At 36.0% G+C, this 16,177-nt stretch overlaps 1 protein-coding gene across 1 annotated transcript in view; it reads left to right on the top strand.

Moving 5' to 3' along the window:
* The first annotated feature begins 617 nt into the window (after window positions 1–617).
* The window catches only part of shank3a (SH3 and multiple ankyrin repeat domains 3a), a 390,305-nt gene continuing 374,745 nt past the window's right edge, over window positions 618–16,177 (top strand). Inside the window, exon 1 of the mRNA XM_048169401.1 lies at window positions 618–1,173. The gene's annotated coding sequence lies outside the window, so the exon portion shown is untranslated. The remainder of the gene's footprint in view (window positions 1,174–16,177) is intronic.

Here is a 16,177-nt window from a genome sequence, read left to right as displayed (position 1 = left end):
ATATCTCCGATTGCTCCGATTGTGTTCATCAGAAAGAAGAAAGTCGTATACACCTAGGATGGCTTGAGGATGAGTAACGCTTGGGGTAATTTTCATTTGAAAGTGAACTAATCCTTTAATGTAACCCTTCACCCTAAAGGTCATATTTCCATATTTCTCTTGTTATAATGCCACAGGCTGAGTTTTAGCTAGCTAGTTAGTTTAGTTTAGTTTAGTTTAGTTTAGTTGGTTAGTTAATGTCAGAATCATGATGTCAACTTGACACAACTTGAAAATGACATTTTTTGAGATTTTTAGAAAATTCCCCATATTTTAGGTCGGTGCTGACTAGAAAAACAATCTGTCTGATAACGTTGACACATACGGAGCTCCTAAAGGGACATGGTGAAGGAAAAAATATGATTAAAAAAATATGGGAAAAGTTATTTGTCAATGCTTTTGCATTCTTTCGCAAATGTTTTGCGTTCCCCCAAGAAACTTTGCGTTTGAGCAAACACAAAGTCTCTTGGGGGAGCACAAAAGGTTTGCGAGGGAACGCAAAGGTTTTGTGAGCGAACGCAATGTTTCTCAGGGGAATACAAAACTTTTGTGAGAGAACGCAAAAATATTGAAATATATTTTTTCCTCCCATCTCATATTTTTACCATGTCCCTTAAGGGGCTCCGTAGACCCACATTGATTGACAAGCAAAGGAAAATACACATCTTGTGAGAAAATAGCAGCAGCAGGACCAAACCTCTGAACATGTTGAACAGATTAATAACAGATTAATACTTAATTCTCAAGCCTTTATTTTTTCACTTTTTGAAGAATCAGTGATTGGCTTTTATTTATAGAATTTTCCGGCTTATGAGGGTCTGATTGATCTAGATCTATTCTTTTCCTTCCTGCATTCTGTTGTTGACTCAAACTGTTCTTGTCACTCACTGACAGAGTAAACTCACGGACTGTTTGCTGTTTGTTAATAAGTAAAGATTGCACACTGCGTAGAAAGTTTCCCATGGAAATGCATACTGCCTCCTTTGTCTTTCATTGCATACGCTCTCTCTGTCTCGCTGAAATACATCAGATACATGCTTTCATCTTCAATGTCAAACAGTGCGTACACATGTTGTAATGTGCGTCACGCTCCGTGTACCCACTCCCACTCTGGACAGCTAACTGTTTTCCATGGTGAGTGTTTACTCTTTTTGTATAAAAGCAGTAGAGAGCATGATGCATGTGCTAAAGTGGATGTTTTTCTTGATGAAAAGCCTCACTTCTTGTTCAGTTATACAGATGAATTATATAAAACACACATCGTTGCACAATTCTCAAATCGGTCTTCTGATATGTGTAAGAGCAGATTGAGGAGATCAAATGATCAGGATAGTACAGAGAGGAAACTGAATTGGGAAAAGTTGCGAGCTGGATTCGAACTCACATAACCTGCAGTTGCAACATAGTGTGCCAGTAATCATGTGCTAATCGGTAGCTAATTACAAGGGCAAACTGTAATGTATACTACACACTTGTTGGTTGTTGAATGTTGCTAGGTAGTTGCTTACTTTGAAATGTTTTGGTGTTTTGTCCGTTCTTCTTTTCTTTTTTTTCTTTTTTTGCAAGGCAAAATTTGTATCTGATCCCTTATAAAATTATTAGCACAGCTCTCCTCAACAACCCACATGATTTGAGGTATACTTCTTATACAGAAACAATGTGGGCTGAGTTATGAGGTTTAATACTTAGGATTAGGGGTTTGTTCAAATCCCTAACACACAGTATGAGCAATAATAATAGTAATGAGGTATTATCATCCATGATAATGACTAAGCAAGCAGCACTAATTATTTTAGTGTTTATCATAGTGTCATAATGTCAGTCTTTTCACCACCTGCCTCAGGATTGCTTTTATTTGCAGTGCAGTGCAATTGAGTCTCTGCAACCATGGGTCATCTTTATGAGACGCGTCCCACTAATCGTATTTAAGGCTTATTACCTCTCTCACTTTCTCTGTTTCCGTCACACACACATACTCACAGCCTGTGGCACTGGCTTCATTAGTACTATCTGTCAGCATTAATGTAGGAGAGGTAAATAATTGGACACAGCGCGTTTGCCGTAGATGACTTCCGCCACAGTTTTGGCTCCTTGATTAGCAGGCTAATTGCATTTTGCTGCTTTTGACGGCAATCATAGCCATTTCCAAACACTTATGAAACATCTGTCAGAACGAGGGTTAATCCGGCTTCTGCAATCATCTCGCCTGTAAACGCTACCGTTTCCTATAAATGTGTCCGGAACAACCAGATGTTCACTTGCTTTGATAATTAAGAGGTTGGGGCTAAACGCATTTCTCACGCTAAGTGTCTGTGAGTCAAGTCAGGCAAACAGAGTGTCAATTGTTTATTTGTCATCATGTTGGTTTCAGTGGAACCTTCTTCAACGGTGATATATGTTCAATACCAAAATGCTAAATGGTTGAAAGTGAGTCTCTGACTAAATAGATCATTGTTTTCCTTGTCTGAGAGTTTAGGTTGAAATTTAAGCTTTGCTTTGGGCAAAGGAATGTGGGAAGACCTTTGGCTATCTTTTCCATCAGCCCCTTTCTGTCTTTTGGTTCTTTATGTGTCCTGGGAATCTCAACACATTTGGCCATGAGCCCAAAACAAGACAATTCAAAGGAAAATGTGACACTACAGTTTATCTGTGGTTTAAAGTGTTTTTCAAAATGAGGTCTGGAGAAAATTTGAGTAATTTGAATGTTTTCTTTTTTTAATGCATGTCTATGTTAACCTGTTTACTTAAAATATTTAAATATATTTCAAACATTTTTTTTTTCAAACATTTTTCATTTATTTTTCAACTACAAACCCGATTCCAAAAAAGTTGGGACACTGTACAAATTGTGAATAAAAAAGGAATGCAATAATTTACAAATCTCATAAACTTAGATTTTATTCACAATAGAATATAGATAACATATCAAATATTGAAAGTGAGACATTTTGACATGTCATGCCAAATATTGGCTCATTTTGGATTTCATGAGAGCTACACATTCCAAAAAAGTTGGGACAGGTAGCAATAAGAGGCCGGAAAAGTTAAATGTACATATAAGGAACAGCTGGAGGAGCAATTTGCAGCTTATTAGGTCAATTGGCAACATGATTGGGTATAAAAAGAGCCTCTCAGAGTGGCAGTGTCTCTCAGAAGTCAAGATGGGCAGAGGATCACGAAAAATAGTGGAGCAATATCAGAAAGGAGTTTCTCAGAGAAAAATTGCAAAGAGTTTGAAGTTATCATCATCTACAGTGCATAATATCATCCAAAGATTCAGAGAATCTGGAACAATCTCTGTGCGTAACGGTCAAGGCCGGAAAACCATACTGGATGCCCGTGATCTTCGGGCCCTTAGACGGCACTGCATCACATACAGGAATGCTACTGTAATGGAAATCACAACATGGGCTCAGGAATACTTCCAGAAAACATTGTCGGTGAACACAATCCACCATGCCATTCGCCGTTGCCGGCTAAAACTCTATAGGTCAAAAAAGAAGCCATATCTAAACATGATCCATGGGCCAAGGCTCATTTAAAATGGACTGTGGCAAAGTGGAAAACTGTTCTGTGGTCAGACAAATCAAAGTTTGAAGTTCTTTTTGGAAAACTGGGACGCCATGTCATCCGGACTAAAGAGGACAAGGACAACCCAAGTTGTTATCAGCGCTCAGTTCAGAAGCCTGCATCTCTGATGGTATGGGGTTGCATGAGTGCGTGTGGCATGGGCAGCTTACACATCTGGAAAGGCACCATCAATGCTGAAAGGTATATACAAGTTCTAGAACAACATATGCTCCCATCCAGATGTCGTCTCTTTCAGGGAAGACCTTGCATTTTCCAACATGACAATGCCAGACCACATACTGCATCAATTACAACATCATGGCTGCGTAGAAGGATACTTCTGAAATGGCCAGCCTGCAGTCCAGATCTTTCACCCATAGAAAACTTTTGGCGCATCATAAAGAGGAAGATGCGACAAAGAAGACCTAAGACAGTTGAGCAACTAGAAGCCTGTATTAGACAAGAATGGGAAAAAATTCCTATTCCTAAACTTGAGCAACTTGTTTCCTCAGTCCCCAGACGTTTGCAGACTGTTATAAAAAGAAGAGTGGATGCCACACAGTGGTAAACATGGCCTTGTCCCAACTTTTTTGAGATGTGTTGATGCCATGAAATTTAAAATCAACTTATTTTTCCCTTAAAATGATACATTATCTCAGTTTAAACATTTGATATGTCATCTATGTTGTATTCTGAATAAAATATTGAAATTTGAAACTTCCACTTCATTGCATTCTGTTTTTATTCACTATTTGTACAGTGTCCCAACTTTTTTGGAATCGGGTTTGTATTTTTTTCAAATTTGGTAATATGGTTTCTTTTTTATTCTTCTCAGAAATTCTAAAATTAATTTGATTCTAAATAATTTTTGATAATTTTATTGTATTGACAATTTTCTTACAATAAAAATAGGTCTTTATGCATAAAATTACATATCTGCTTTTGTGTTTGCTAAATATTTGGGGATCCTTGGTATGAAAAAGTTTTAGCACTTTAGATTTATAGTTTGATTAGGATCGTGTGTGATTTGTTTTGAAAATAAGTGAGGTTGTAGATTGTTGGGGCGAGGTGAGCTATTATTTTCTAAGCAATCAGATTCATTGATTCTTTTTTATTTTTTATAATTGATGTTTTTTTAACCTGGCAGACCATAAAATGGGCAGAAAATCCCACAGAACACAGTAAATGTGGGTCCAGTTATAAATTGATGAAAATGCTGAAAAAACATAAGCATAGAATATTTTCTAGATGACTTTTCAAGTGTTAAATGGAATGATAATTGGTTTTAAACAACCCCCCCTCTCAGTCTCTTTTGCTGTTGGTTTTAATGGAAATTGATGCATAATAGCGTGAATTCAGCATGACCACCAGTTGTCCTTGTCCATGCTAATGTGTTTGTATGGAGCAAAGACTCTTTTCATCTACAGGTCACAGCTCAACCACTGTTCAGTTCCAACACTGTGAACCGTGAAGAACGACACAACACCAAAAACCGCCTGTGTTCTGTTTGTTAGAAAGCTATTTCATGCTTTCAGCTCTCTCTGCTGTGGGATGTATGTGTGTATGCAGTCAGCAAAACAATTGGTGAATGCATCGGGACTGATTTTTTTTCTTTGATGATGGTTGTAGTTCCAAAACAATACACTGATATTATTGGTATAGCTCGTCTTGGAGCGCTAAGAGCAACACATGGATGATCGGCAGGGATATTACTCATGTGCTTGGTGTATGTCTCTCAGCTGTAATTATGTTGCACATTGACTTCAACTCAAACATGATTTTAATGAGTGTGTTTAATTTTTAGAGCAGATGAGAGCCGCAGGGGCTGGATAGAGTCATATACGCATGCACGCTATCGTAAAGCTGGCATTTAAAATGTGAGAATGTTGACAGAGTTGTAATGGTGTAGATTGGACAGCAATGCTTTAAGCATATGTGTTGGGATGTGGAAGTGTCTCTTGGTGGAATAGGTGTTTGTGTGCATCATACTAGTCATAATACTTCAGGAGGATTCATTGTGTGTACTAGTCACAGTTTGCAAAGTTTTTATGATTTTATGTTAAACAAATATGTATACTGTATGATTTTTTATAGAGGATTATATATGAATATGCGCTTTTGTCACTCTACATCTCGTTTTTCGTTTCTTCCAGCAAATTCACTACTTTACAACAAAATAAATGTTAATTGTTAATGCCAAGAACCTATTCTCCAGAGGAGCTTAAATGTGGGTTAAACTCCCTGTCAGAGATTTTAATGAGGATTGTATTAAGCTCCTCTTTTTGTGTAAGATACTTCTGTGGCTTTTGAAAATTAGGCTTATTTCTGAGGCTACAGCAGTTTTGGTGTGTGTCTTAGTGTACTGAGTTTACAGACTACTATGTGTGTCTGAAATTTAATATCCAATCCTTTAAAGGGGTAATATCATAGATTTTTTCTTTAACTTTTGAAATAATAAAAGTTGGATATAACTTTCAGAACTCAGAACTTCCTTCCTAGTACATAAAGATTGGGCTCTAATACAAACCTGAAGCCTGTAAGTGTAACAAAGTATTTCAGTATTTCACAATATTTCACGGATGCATGTATAGGAGTTGTAAATGTAGCCCCTCCTGTTCGAACCGCCTGCTATAAATGGGACTCGAACCTGGGTCCACCGGCATGGGAGTCGGGCACTCTAACAAGGAAGCTAAAGACCACAGTCTCTATTATCTCTATATGGGTCAATGACATATAAGGATTTTTTTTTTTTTTTTAAATCTAGATGTATTAGCCATATCCTTAAAACATGTCATATGGTGCGACCATGATTTATCTTAAAATTAGTTCATTTCTTTAACATGCTTAACATTTTTTTTACAAGTTCCCAAAAATTAAAGTGTTTAGAAGCAAAGTATTTGCAGTTCATTTGAGATTCTGTAAAGAATTACCTTATATTTTTGCTCTGTAACTTGAGTTGCCTTCTTAATGTAGTTAACAGACTTATTTTTCCTGTTAATTGCATAAAACAGATAAAAATGTTTTAAAAATACCATTCACTTAAAGGTGCTAAATAGGATGTTTTGTTTTATACATTTTTGCAATATTACTTGAAACTGTCTTTACTAACTGATAAAAGACTATTTATTAGGTGCACTGAAAGGAATAATATTAATATACATCATCTGTGCACGAGGTAGGGCCTTAAAAACATCAGCCAATCGTTTACGTGATCATCGCGTAAACGATTGGCCCTCTGGCTTGTCAATCAATCACTGCCATGACGTTCCTTGTGAGAGACGTGTGCGGCTACACGCTCCAGTAACTTTCCACACTCCACAGGCGCCGCATGCAATGTTTTTGTCAGGAGACGGGAGTAACAACTGCAGATTATGAGTTACCTGTGGTGAGTCCGACATAATGAATCCACTAACACGACACAGCGAATGCCGGTGGTAAACAAACACTCATGTTCCAATACTCGTGCACGAGTTTTGGGAGGCGTTCCCTCGAAATGAGCTGGGGGTTGTTCTTACGCATGCGCTCATTTCAAAAACTCACTAACAGTCTTTGGTTTCTCAGTTGACGAAAAGATCCTATTTAGCACCTTTAAAGGATTAGTCCACTTTTAAATACACTTTTCCTGATAAATTTACTCACCCCCATGTCATCCAAGATGTTCATGTCTTTCTTTCGTCAGTCGAAAAGAAATGAAGGTTTTTGAGGAAAACATTCCAGGATTATTGTCCTTACAGTGGATTTCAGTGGCTACCAACAGGTTGAAGGTCAAAATTACAGTTTCAGTGCAGCTTCAAGGGCTTTAAACGATATCAGATGAGTAATAAGGGTCTTATCTAGCGAATCGATCGGTCATTTTCGAAATAAATACAACTGTTTATGCTTTATAAACAAAATATCGCCTTGAACGTACTTTCCGCTTCCGCATTCTTCATAACGCTTACACTGAATGTCCTACGCCTTCCCTATTCGAGTTACGGAAAAAAACGAAGCTGGCGCCGCATTCTTTCCGTAAGTAGAATAGGGAAGGCGTAGAACATTCAGCGTAAGCATTATGAAGAATGCGGAAGCGGAAAGTACGATCAAGGCGATATTTTGTTTATAAAGCATAAACGGTTGTATTTTTTTCGAAAATGACCGATCAATTCACTAGATAAGACCCTTATTACTCATCTGGTATCGTTTGAAGCCCTTGAAGCTGCACTGAAACTGTAATTTTGACCTTCAATCTGTTGGTAGCCATTGAAATCCACAGTAAAGAGAAAAATCCTGGAATGTTTTCCTCAAAAACCTTCATTTCTTTTCGACTGACGAAAGAAAGACATGAACATCTTGGATGACATGGGGGTGAGTAAATTTATCAGGAAAAGTGTATTTAAAAGTGGACTAATCCTTTAAGCATACTGCAGTGATTCATATTTCAGCCACAGAAATTAGATATTTTATTTTTAATTTAATACAGTTACTGTTATTATTGGTCGCACCACATGATGTGTGGTCACTCCATGAAGACCTTAAATTTAATTGAAAATCTATTTAAAGAGATCAATAAACAATCAATTTTATATTAAAAAAGTAGATTTAAACCAGATTTTATTAAAATTTCACAGAATTTTCATGAACACAAATTTTATAAACATTTTTATATTTAAAAAAATCACATCGCAAACATAAGTGCACCATTTCATTTAAGCTGACTTTCATTTAAGTTGAAATTAATTAATTCTTTAATGATTTCTGAAGAATCATGTGACACTGAAGACTGAAGTAATGATGCTGAAAATTCAGCTTTGATCACAGGAATAAATTTCAGTTTACTATTCACATAGAAAACAGATATTAATAACATTTCACTCTTCTCCTAGCAAGGTGTAACTCCATTCTTGCTATACGGGGTCAGAATTAACACGCCAGCAGTTTTATGGCCAGCGGTTTTTGCTTGGCAGTGGCATCTGGTAAAATAGACTGAAATAGTCATAAATAAATAAACAAATGCATACTTACCAAACCAAACTGTCATGATTCCTGTCACTTCCCGGACTCCAATTCCCATAATCCTCCCTGTCAGTCACCTGTACACGCTCCACACTAATCACTAATCACCACACCCAGCTGCAGCACATTAACCGGATTATAAAAGACACATCATTGCGAAGTCTTGTTAATTCTGTTACATTTCTGAGCGTTGTTATTCTGTCTGCCTGTCTCCGATCCTGTCTGTTACCCGTTTATGATTCTCTGCTGCATACCTTTGGTCTGTGTATTGTTTCCTGACCTGTGAGTGATATCTGCCTGCCCCGATCTACTGCCTGTACTGTGACCACGATTCTGCCTGTCCCTTGCTGTTCCTGTTTACCCCTGTTTTGACCTGGCCTGTACGACTACGCTCTTATCTAATAAAAGCTTGCATTTGGATTCGAACCTGTTTCCCGCTTCGTCACACAAACCAAATTACATGCTCTGAACAATTTTGTTTTACATTTTTCTCATATTGTACAATACATACATAAACTGTCTGAAATATTTTTGTCTGAAATATTATTTTTAGAAAAAAATATTTTTATAAAACACTCTGCAGTGGTCGCACCACATGATATTTTCAAATTCAGTCAAAATTTACAGGCACTGAATTGGCCACCGAAACAAAACAAGCTAACTTCCCACAAAAGGTCACTATGAAATTTGTAGTAAAAGTATATATTTGCAGAAATAACTCAATATTCATTGTTTTTTTGAGGTCATACCACATGATATCCAAATGTGGAACTACATACAGCCATTAAAAATGTTATTTTTTTCCCCAATGTAAGACAGAGCTACAAACCTGTTCGCTGCTTCCATGGGTCCTTCACAAATTTGTATATGATGCAACGTCCTGTCTTTGAATGGATTTCAACATGAAAGTCCCAAAGTGGTCGTTTTTTGATGGTCACACCACATGATATTTAATAAAATGGACATCGCTGGACAAAGTTTGTTTGTATATTATGATAGAAATATAAATACAAATGCTTTGCAGTTTTGTACAGGATTACAAATCATGTTGGAAATCATGCCAAATAGTGCAGAAAATGAATTTGAATAAATCTAGAGTAATTTCAAAGACATTTCCAAAACAGAAATTATGGTTGGACGGTTGCACCACATGATATTTCGACACTTTAAAGTTTAACCCACATTTAAGCTCCTCTGGAGAACAGGTTCTTGGCATTAACAATTAACATTTATTTTGTTGTAAAGTAGTGAATTTGCCGGAAGAATGAGATGTAGAGTGACAAATTGGGAACTACATACAGCCATTAAAAATGTTATTTTTTCCCCAATTTAAGACAGAGTTACAAACCTGTTCGCTGCTTCCATGGGTCCTTCGCAAATTTGTATATGATGCAACGTCCTGTCTTTGAATGGATTTCAACATGAAAGTCCCAAAGTGGTCGTTTTTTGATGGTCACACCACATGATATTTAATAAAATGGACATCGCTGGACAAAGTTTGTTTGTATATTATGATAGAAATATAAATACAAATGCTTTGCAGTTTTGTACAGGATTACAAATCATGTTGGAAATCATGCCAAATAGTGCAGAAAATGAATTTGAATAAATCTAGAGTAATTTCAAAGACATTTCCAAAACAGAAATTATGGTTGGACGGTTGCACCACATGATATTTCGACACTTTAAAGTTTAACCCACATTTAAGCTCCTCTGGAGAACAGGTTCTTGGCATTAACAATTAACATTTATTTTGTTGTAAAGTAGTGAATTTGCCGGAAGAACGAGATGTAGAGTGACAAAAGTGGGAACTACATACAGCCATTAAAAATGTTATTTTTTCCCCAATTTAAGACAGAGTTACAAACCTGTTCGCTGCTTCCATGGGTCCTTCGCAAATTTGTATATGATGCAACGTCTTTGGATGGATTTCAATATGAAAGTCCCAAAGTGGTCGTTTTTTGATGGTCGCACCACATGATATTTAATAAAATGGACAAAGTTTGTTTGTATATTATGATAGAAATATAAATACAAATGCTTTGCAGTTGTGTACAGGATTACAAAACATGTTGGAAATCATGCCAAATAGTGCAGAAAATGAATTTGAATAAATCTAGAGTAATTTCAAAGACATTTCCAAAACAGAAGTTATGGTTGGACGGTTGCACCACATGATATTTCGACACTTTAAATAACAGAAAACTGCAAATAACTAATGTTTTTTGAAAAGTTCAAGTGAGTACTGTCGTGGCAAATTCGATGTCTCTGTGTCCCTTCAGTTCTGGTCTCAAAGAAAAATTATCTGAGTCGAAGTTCCAGGTCCCAGGAGTTTTACTTTATTGACAAGCAACAAAGTGAGATGCCAGCTCCACATCTGAATCTCTCTTAGCTGGGGCACAGTTTTTATACATTTTCTTATCTGTTACAGTGTGAGATCCACCCCTACAGTTATTTCCATGATCTCATTTACAGGGGCTCTCCTCCCACTCATCTTTCCCATGTACTCCCCAACCTTTCCACCACAGTCATTTCACCAATATAATTGCAGGTGTTGGTTATGTAAGAGATAATTTTCTTAGTAAGGGTGACCAACTTCCAACTACTGTACATCTTTTGATTTAATTTCTCATTGGCCTTCTGCCAATTGATGGTCAACCCTTTTCTCATGGGCCAAATGAAACATTGTATCAAAAACAATCAACACTCCCCAGAGGCAAGAAGCCTTCACATGACTCCCTTAAAGGTCCCGTTCTTCGTGATCCCATGTTTCAAACTTTAGTTAGTGTGTAATGTTGTTGTTAGAGTATAAATAAAATCTGTAAAATTTTAAAGCTCAAAGTTCAATGCCAAGCGAGATATTTTATTTAACAGAAGTCGCCTACATCGAACGGCTAGTTTGGACTACATCCCTCTACTTCCTTCTTTAATGACGTCACTAAAACAGTTTTTTGACTAAGCTCCGCCCACAGGAATACACAAAAAAGGGGGCGTGGTCTTGTTGCGCTCCCACGGAGAAGAGCAAGAGTTGCGTTTGTAGAGTGTGTTTGTCGCCATGTTGTCAAAACGCTGTTATTTTCATCCCGCAGTCCAATCACCTTTGTTTGGCCTTCCCAGGGACACTGTACTTAGAGATCAATGGTTACAATTTATGTTTAACTCGGTTCCCGAAAATTATAATCCACATGTAAAACTATGTGCAGCACTTTCCGGGCAAGGTGCGCTAAGCTGCTGTCGAATCACAACACAGGAACCGCTGGCACAATCAGAACTCGTTACGTATTTCTGAAGGAGGGACTTCATAGAACAAGGAAGTCATCAGCCCGTTTTTATGACAGTGGAAACAGCGGTATACAGATAAGTAAATTATGTGAAAAATACTGTGTTTTTTTACACGCGAAACATGAACACATGTTATATTGCACACTATAAACACAATCAAAGCTTCAAAAAAACATGAAAAACGGGACCTTTAATAATGGTCTTATTCATTTCACAGCCACCTTTTGTCTGGTGGAAAATTACCAACAAAATATGCTTATTGGCCAAGTTAACTTCTCAGACACATCTGATTCATATCATCAGCTTTGAAATGAAAGACCTTAAATGAAAATATGCAGTGTTGGGGAGCCTACAGGAACATGGTTGGGAATCAATGCTCTACACCTTTAAGGTTTCGATGGTGTAGTGAACCTCTGGGTTTGTACGTGGGTTGAAACTTTTTGTGTACAAACTAGAATTACTTTAATTATTTGCCTCTGTCATGAATTCATTGTATTTATACCTGTACAAAATTTCAGGAAGAAAACCCTCAGAGTCTGTTGGGAAATTGATCTTTAGCATTTCTAAAAATGCATGTGATGTTTTGTGAAGCATGTATTTGGATCTACATGCTGAAAAAGCACTAGAATAGAAATGCCTCTGGGTAGTGTTATTGAGTTGTGTACTGCTAGACTAAAGATGTGAATAACTGCATAACTTTGAGAGTACGTCTTTTATTCTCTTACCTGATGAAAATTTAGCATGATGCCAGGAGAATCTTTTTAACAAACCATGAGCCATTCAAGTCAATTACAGTGATATGAGTCTGTTTTCTGCTGCAAGGCACTTGTAGTTTCACAAACACTCTGAAATGCTATATGATGTTGTATGAGAAACACCAGTGCTTGTAGGATTGTGTGGAAATGTGTGTGTGTTTATGTGTGCCTGTTGCACTGCAGAATGAATTATTTAAATCTATTTATTTATTAATATATTTTGCTTAGCATACAGCTCACTGTAAAAAATATATTTCATATATATCTCAACGGCATTAAAACTGAAGAATTAATGTCTAATATGTCTAATATAAATGCATTTTTAGATTGTTTTCCCCCTTTTTATTGCAGAAAATATTGTTACTAATAGGATTAAGTTCATTAACATAAAAATAAACAACAACATTAATTAATCTATATTAGTATTTATAAATCCTGCTCTTGAATGTAAAATGTCTGCAAAATTTTACAGAGGCCTGGAAGAATTTGGTTTGTGTTGTCGACATGTTGAGAAGACGCTGTTATCAGCACTTCAATCCACTTTGCATACACTAAAGGATGAGGACTTGCGGAAAAACTGATGTCGTTGTTTGTATGACTGTGTATCAAGTGCTGTGGAAGCCTCCGGCGCTGAAATCCAGATATGGTAATAGGCGTTTCATTTCCAACATGCGTGGTAAAGGTAGACCAATCACAACAGACTGGGCCATCTAACCAGTCAGTGCAGAGTAGACAAATCACAATGGACTGGGCCATCTGACCAATAAGAGCAGAATAATTTCACGGAAAGGAGGGGACTCTTTGAGAAATGAGGTGATATACAATGTATATTAGAAATTTTAAAGGATTAGTTCACTTCAGAATTAAAATTTCCTGATAATTTACTCACCCCCATGTCATCTAAGATGTTTATGTCTTTCTTTCTTCAGTCGAAAAGAAATTAAGGTTTTTGAGGAAAACGTTCCAGCATTTTTCTCCATATAGTGGACTTCAGTGTCTACCAATGGTTTGAAGGTCCAAATTGCAGTTTCAATGCTACTTCAAAGGGCTCTACACGATCCCAACAGAGGAATAAGGGTCTTACCTAGCGAAACTATCAGTCATTTTCATCAACCACAAATGCTCATCTTGCACTAGCTCTGCGATGTGCCACTCATTATGTAATCATGTTAGAAAGGTCACGCTTGACGTAGGCTGTAGTCTTTCAACTTTTTCCTTTTTTTTTTGTAAAGGCCGTTTGACTTATTCTTTGCACGTTCACTTTGTAAACAATTGCTTGCTACTTCCGCCTACATCGCACGTGACCTTTCCAACATGATTACGTAATGTGTGGCGCATTGCAGACCTAGTGCAAGATGAGCGTTTGTGGTTAAAAAATATATAATTTTTTATTTTTTTAGAAAATGACCAATCGTTTCACTAGACAGGACCCTTATTCCTCGACTGGGATTGAGTAGAGCCCTTTGAAGCTGCACTGAAACTGCAATTTGGATTTTCAACCCGTTGAACCCTGGTGAAGTCCACTATATGGAGAAAAATCCTGGAATGTTTTCCTCAAAAACCTTAATTTCTTTTTGACTGAAGAAAGAAAGACATGAACATCTTGGATGACATGGGGGTGAGTAAATTATCAGAAAATTTTAATTCTGAAATGAACTAATCTTTTAAGTGTTTTTTTTGACCTTGGACACATGTAGATTTATAAAAGCAACTCCAAACCTTTAAAATCATTGGGGCACTTTGCATAATTCATTTTATTTATACATTATGAAATGTTAAAATGTTTTAGAATATATGTAAATTAAAGTACTGTAAAATTATTGTTAATTTATTTCATGTTATCTATTGCATTGACTGATGTTGTATAGAACCTTATATATATATATATATATATATATATATATATATATATACACTACCGTTCAAAAGTTTGGGGTCAGTAAGATTTTTTAATGTTTTAAAAGAAGTATCTTCTGCTCACCAAGCCTGCATTTATTTGATTAATATTATTTATTGTGAAATATTATTGTTAGCTGTTTTAATACAATTTAATACAATTTAACAGCTGTTTTCTATGTCAATATACAGTAAAGTGTAATTTATTATTGTGATCAAAGCTGAATTTTCAGCATCATTACTTCAGTCTTCAGTGTCACATGATCCTTCAGAAATCAGTCTAATATGATGATTTGATGCTCAAGAAACATTCATTATTATTATCAATGTTGAAAACAGTTGTGTACAATTTTTTTTCAAAATTTTTCGATGAATAGAAAGTTCAAAAGAACAGCATTTATTTAAAATAGAATATTTTCTAACATTATAATTGTCTTTACTGTAACTTTTGATCAATTTAACTCATCCTTGATGAATAAAAGTATTGATTAATTTTATTTCTATCCCCCAAATATAAAATTAAAATTCTTACTGACCCCACACTTTTGAACGGTAGTGTTTAATGTTACAAAAGATTTAGATTTCAGACAAATGCTGTTCTTTTGAACTTTCTATTCATCATAGCATCATGAAATAAAAACATAAATAACTGTTTTCAACATTGATAATAATCATAAATGTTTCTTGAGCATCAAATCATCATATTAGATTGATTTCTGAAGGATCATGTGACACTGAAGACTGGAGTAATGATGCTGAAAATTCAGCTTTGATCACAGGAATAAATTACACTTTACTGTATATTGACATAGAAAACAGCTGTTTTAAATTGGAATAATATTTCACAATATTACTGTTTTTGTTTGTATTTTTAATCAAATAAATGCAGGCTTGTTGAGCAGAAGATACTTCTTTTAAAACATTAAAAAATCTTACTGACCCCAAACTTTTGAACGGTAGTGTATATAAAGTGTTGACATTTTTAAATACTTTTTTTTTTTTAAAGCATTCCAGTGGACAGTGTCAGCTGAATACCGCTGCATTTTTAAATGATTGTTACAGAAGTTGTGTAATGTTGGTGATGTTAAATATGATAGTCAAAGCAACTTTTTGATTACCATCAATTCCAACAGTTTACATGTTTGGTGTTATCCATTTTATCTACATAATATTAACAAATGAAAAGACATACAGGTGCAGCATGTTGGAGAGAAACAGACTTTTTGTGAGTGACCTCCGTACGTCCGTTATTTTCTTGCAAATTCAGTGCTGTTTTAGAGTGCTAAATAATGAGGGTGGCTGTTTCTATTAAATAATATTGTGTTGATTGTGATTAAACTCTGGTGTTATGCCATTAGTGACAGTATATGGATCCAGGCTTTGTTCACAAATATCGTGAGAATAGAAAAGCCATTTGACATTTCTTTAAGAGTCACACCTGTTTGTAAATATGGTTGTCAATCCTAAACATATGCCAGTGACTCTGCCTGCAGAATAAGATTAAGCTCTAACAGGAGAAGTGACAACCATTTTTGCAGTGCAAACATGGCCTTGGGCATTCAACAAAGTAGCTATGTTGCCATTAGTTACCTAACACTGATCACTGAACACAATGTACTCAATTAGCTTCATTTAAAGACGCT

This window comes from Megalobrama amblycephala, linkage group LG19 (assembly GCF_018812025.1).
Source record: "Megalobrama amblycephala isolate DHTTF-2021 linkage group LG19, ASM1881202v1, whole genome shotgun sequence".
Classification (NCBI taxonomy): domain Eukaryota; kingdom Metazoa; phylum Chordata; class Actinopteri; order Cypriniformes; family Xenocyprididae; genus Megalobrama; species Megalobrama amblycephala.
This window is presented reverse-complemented; position numbering and strand designations above follow the sequence as displayed.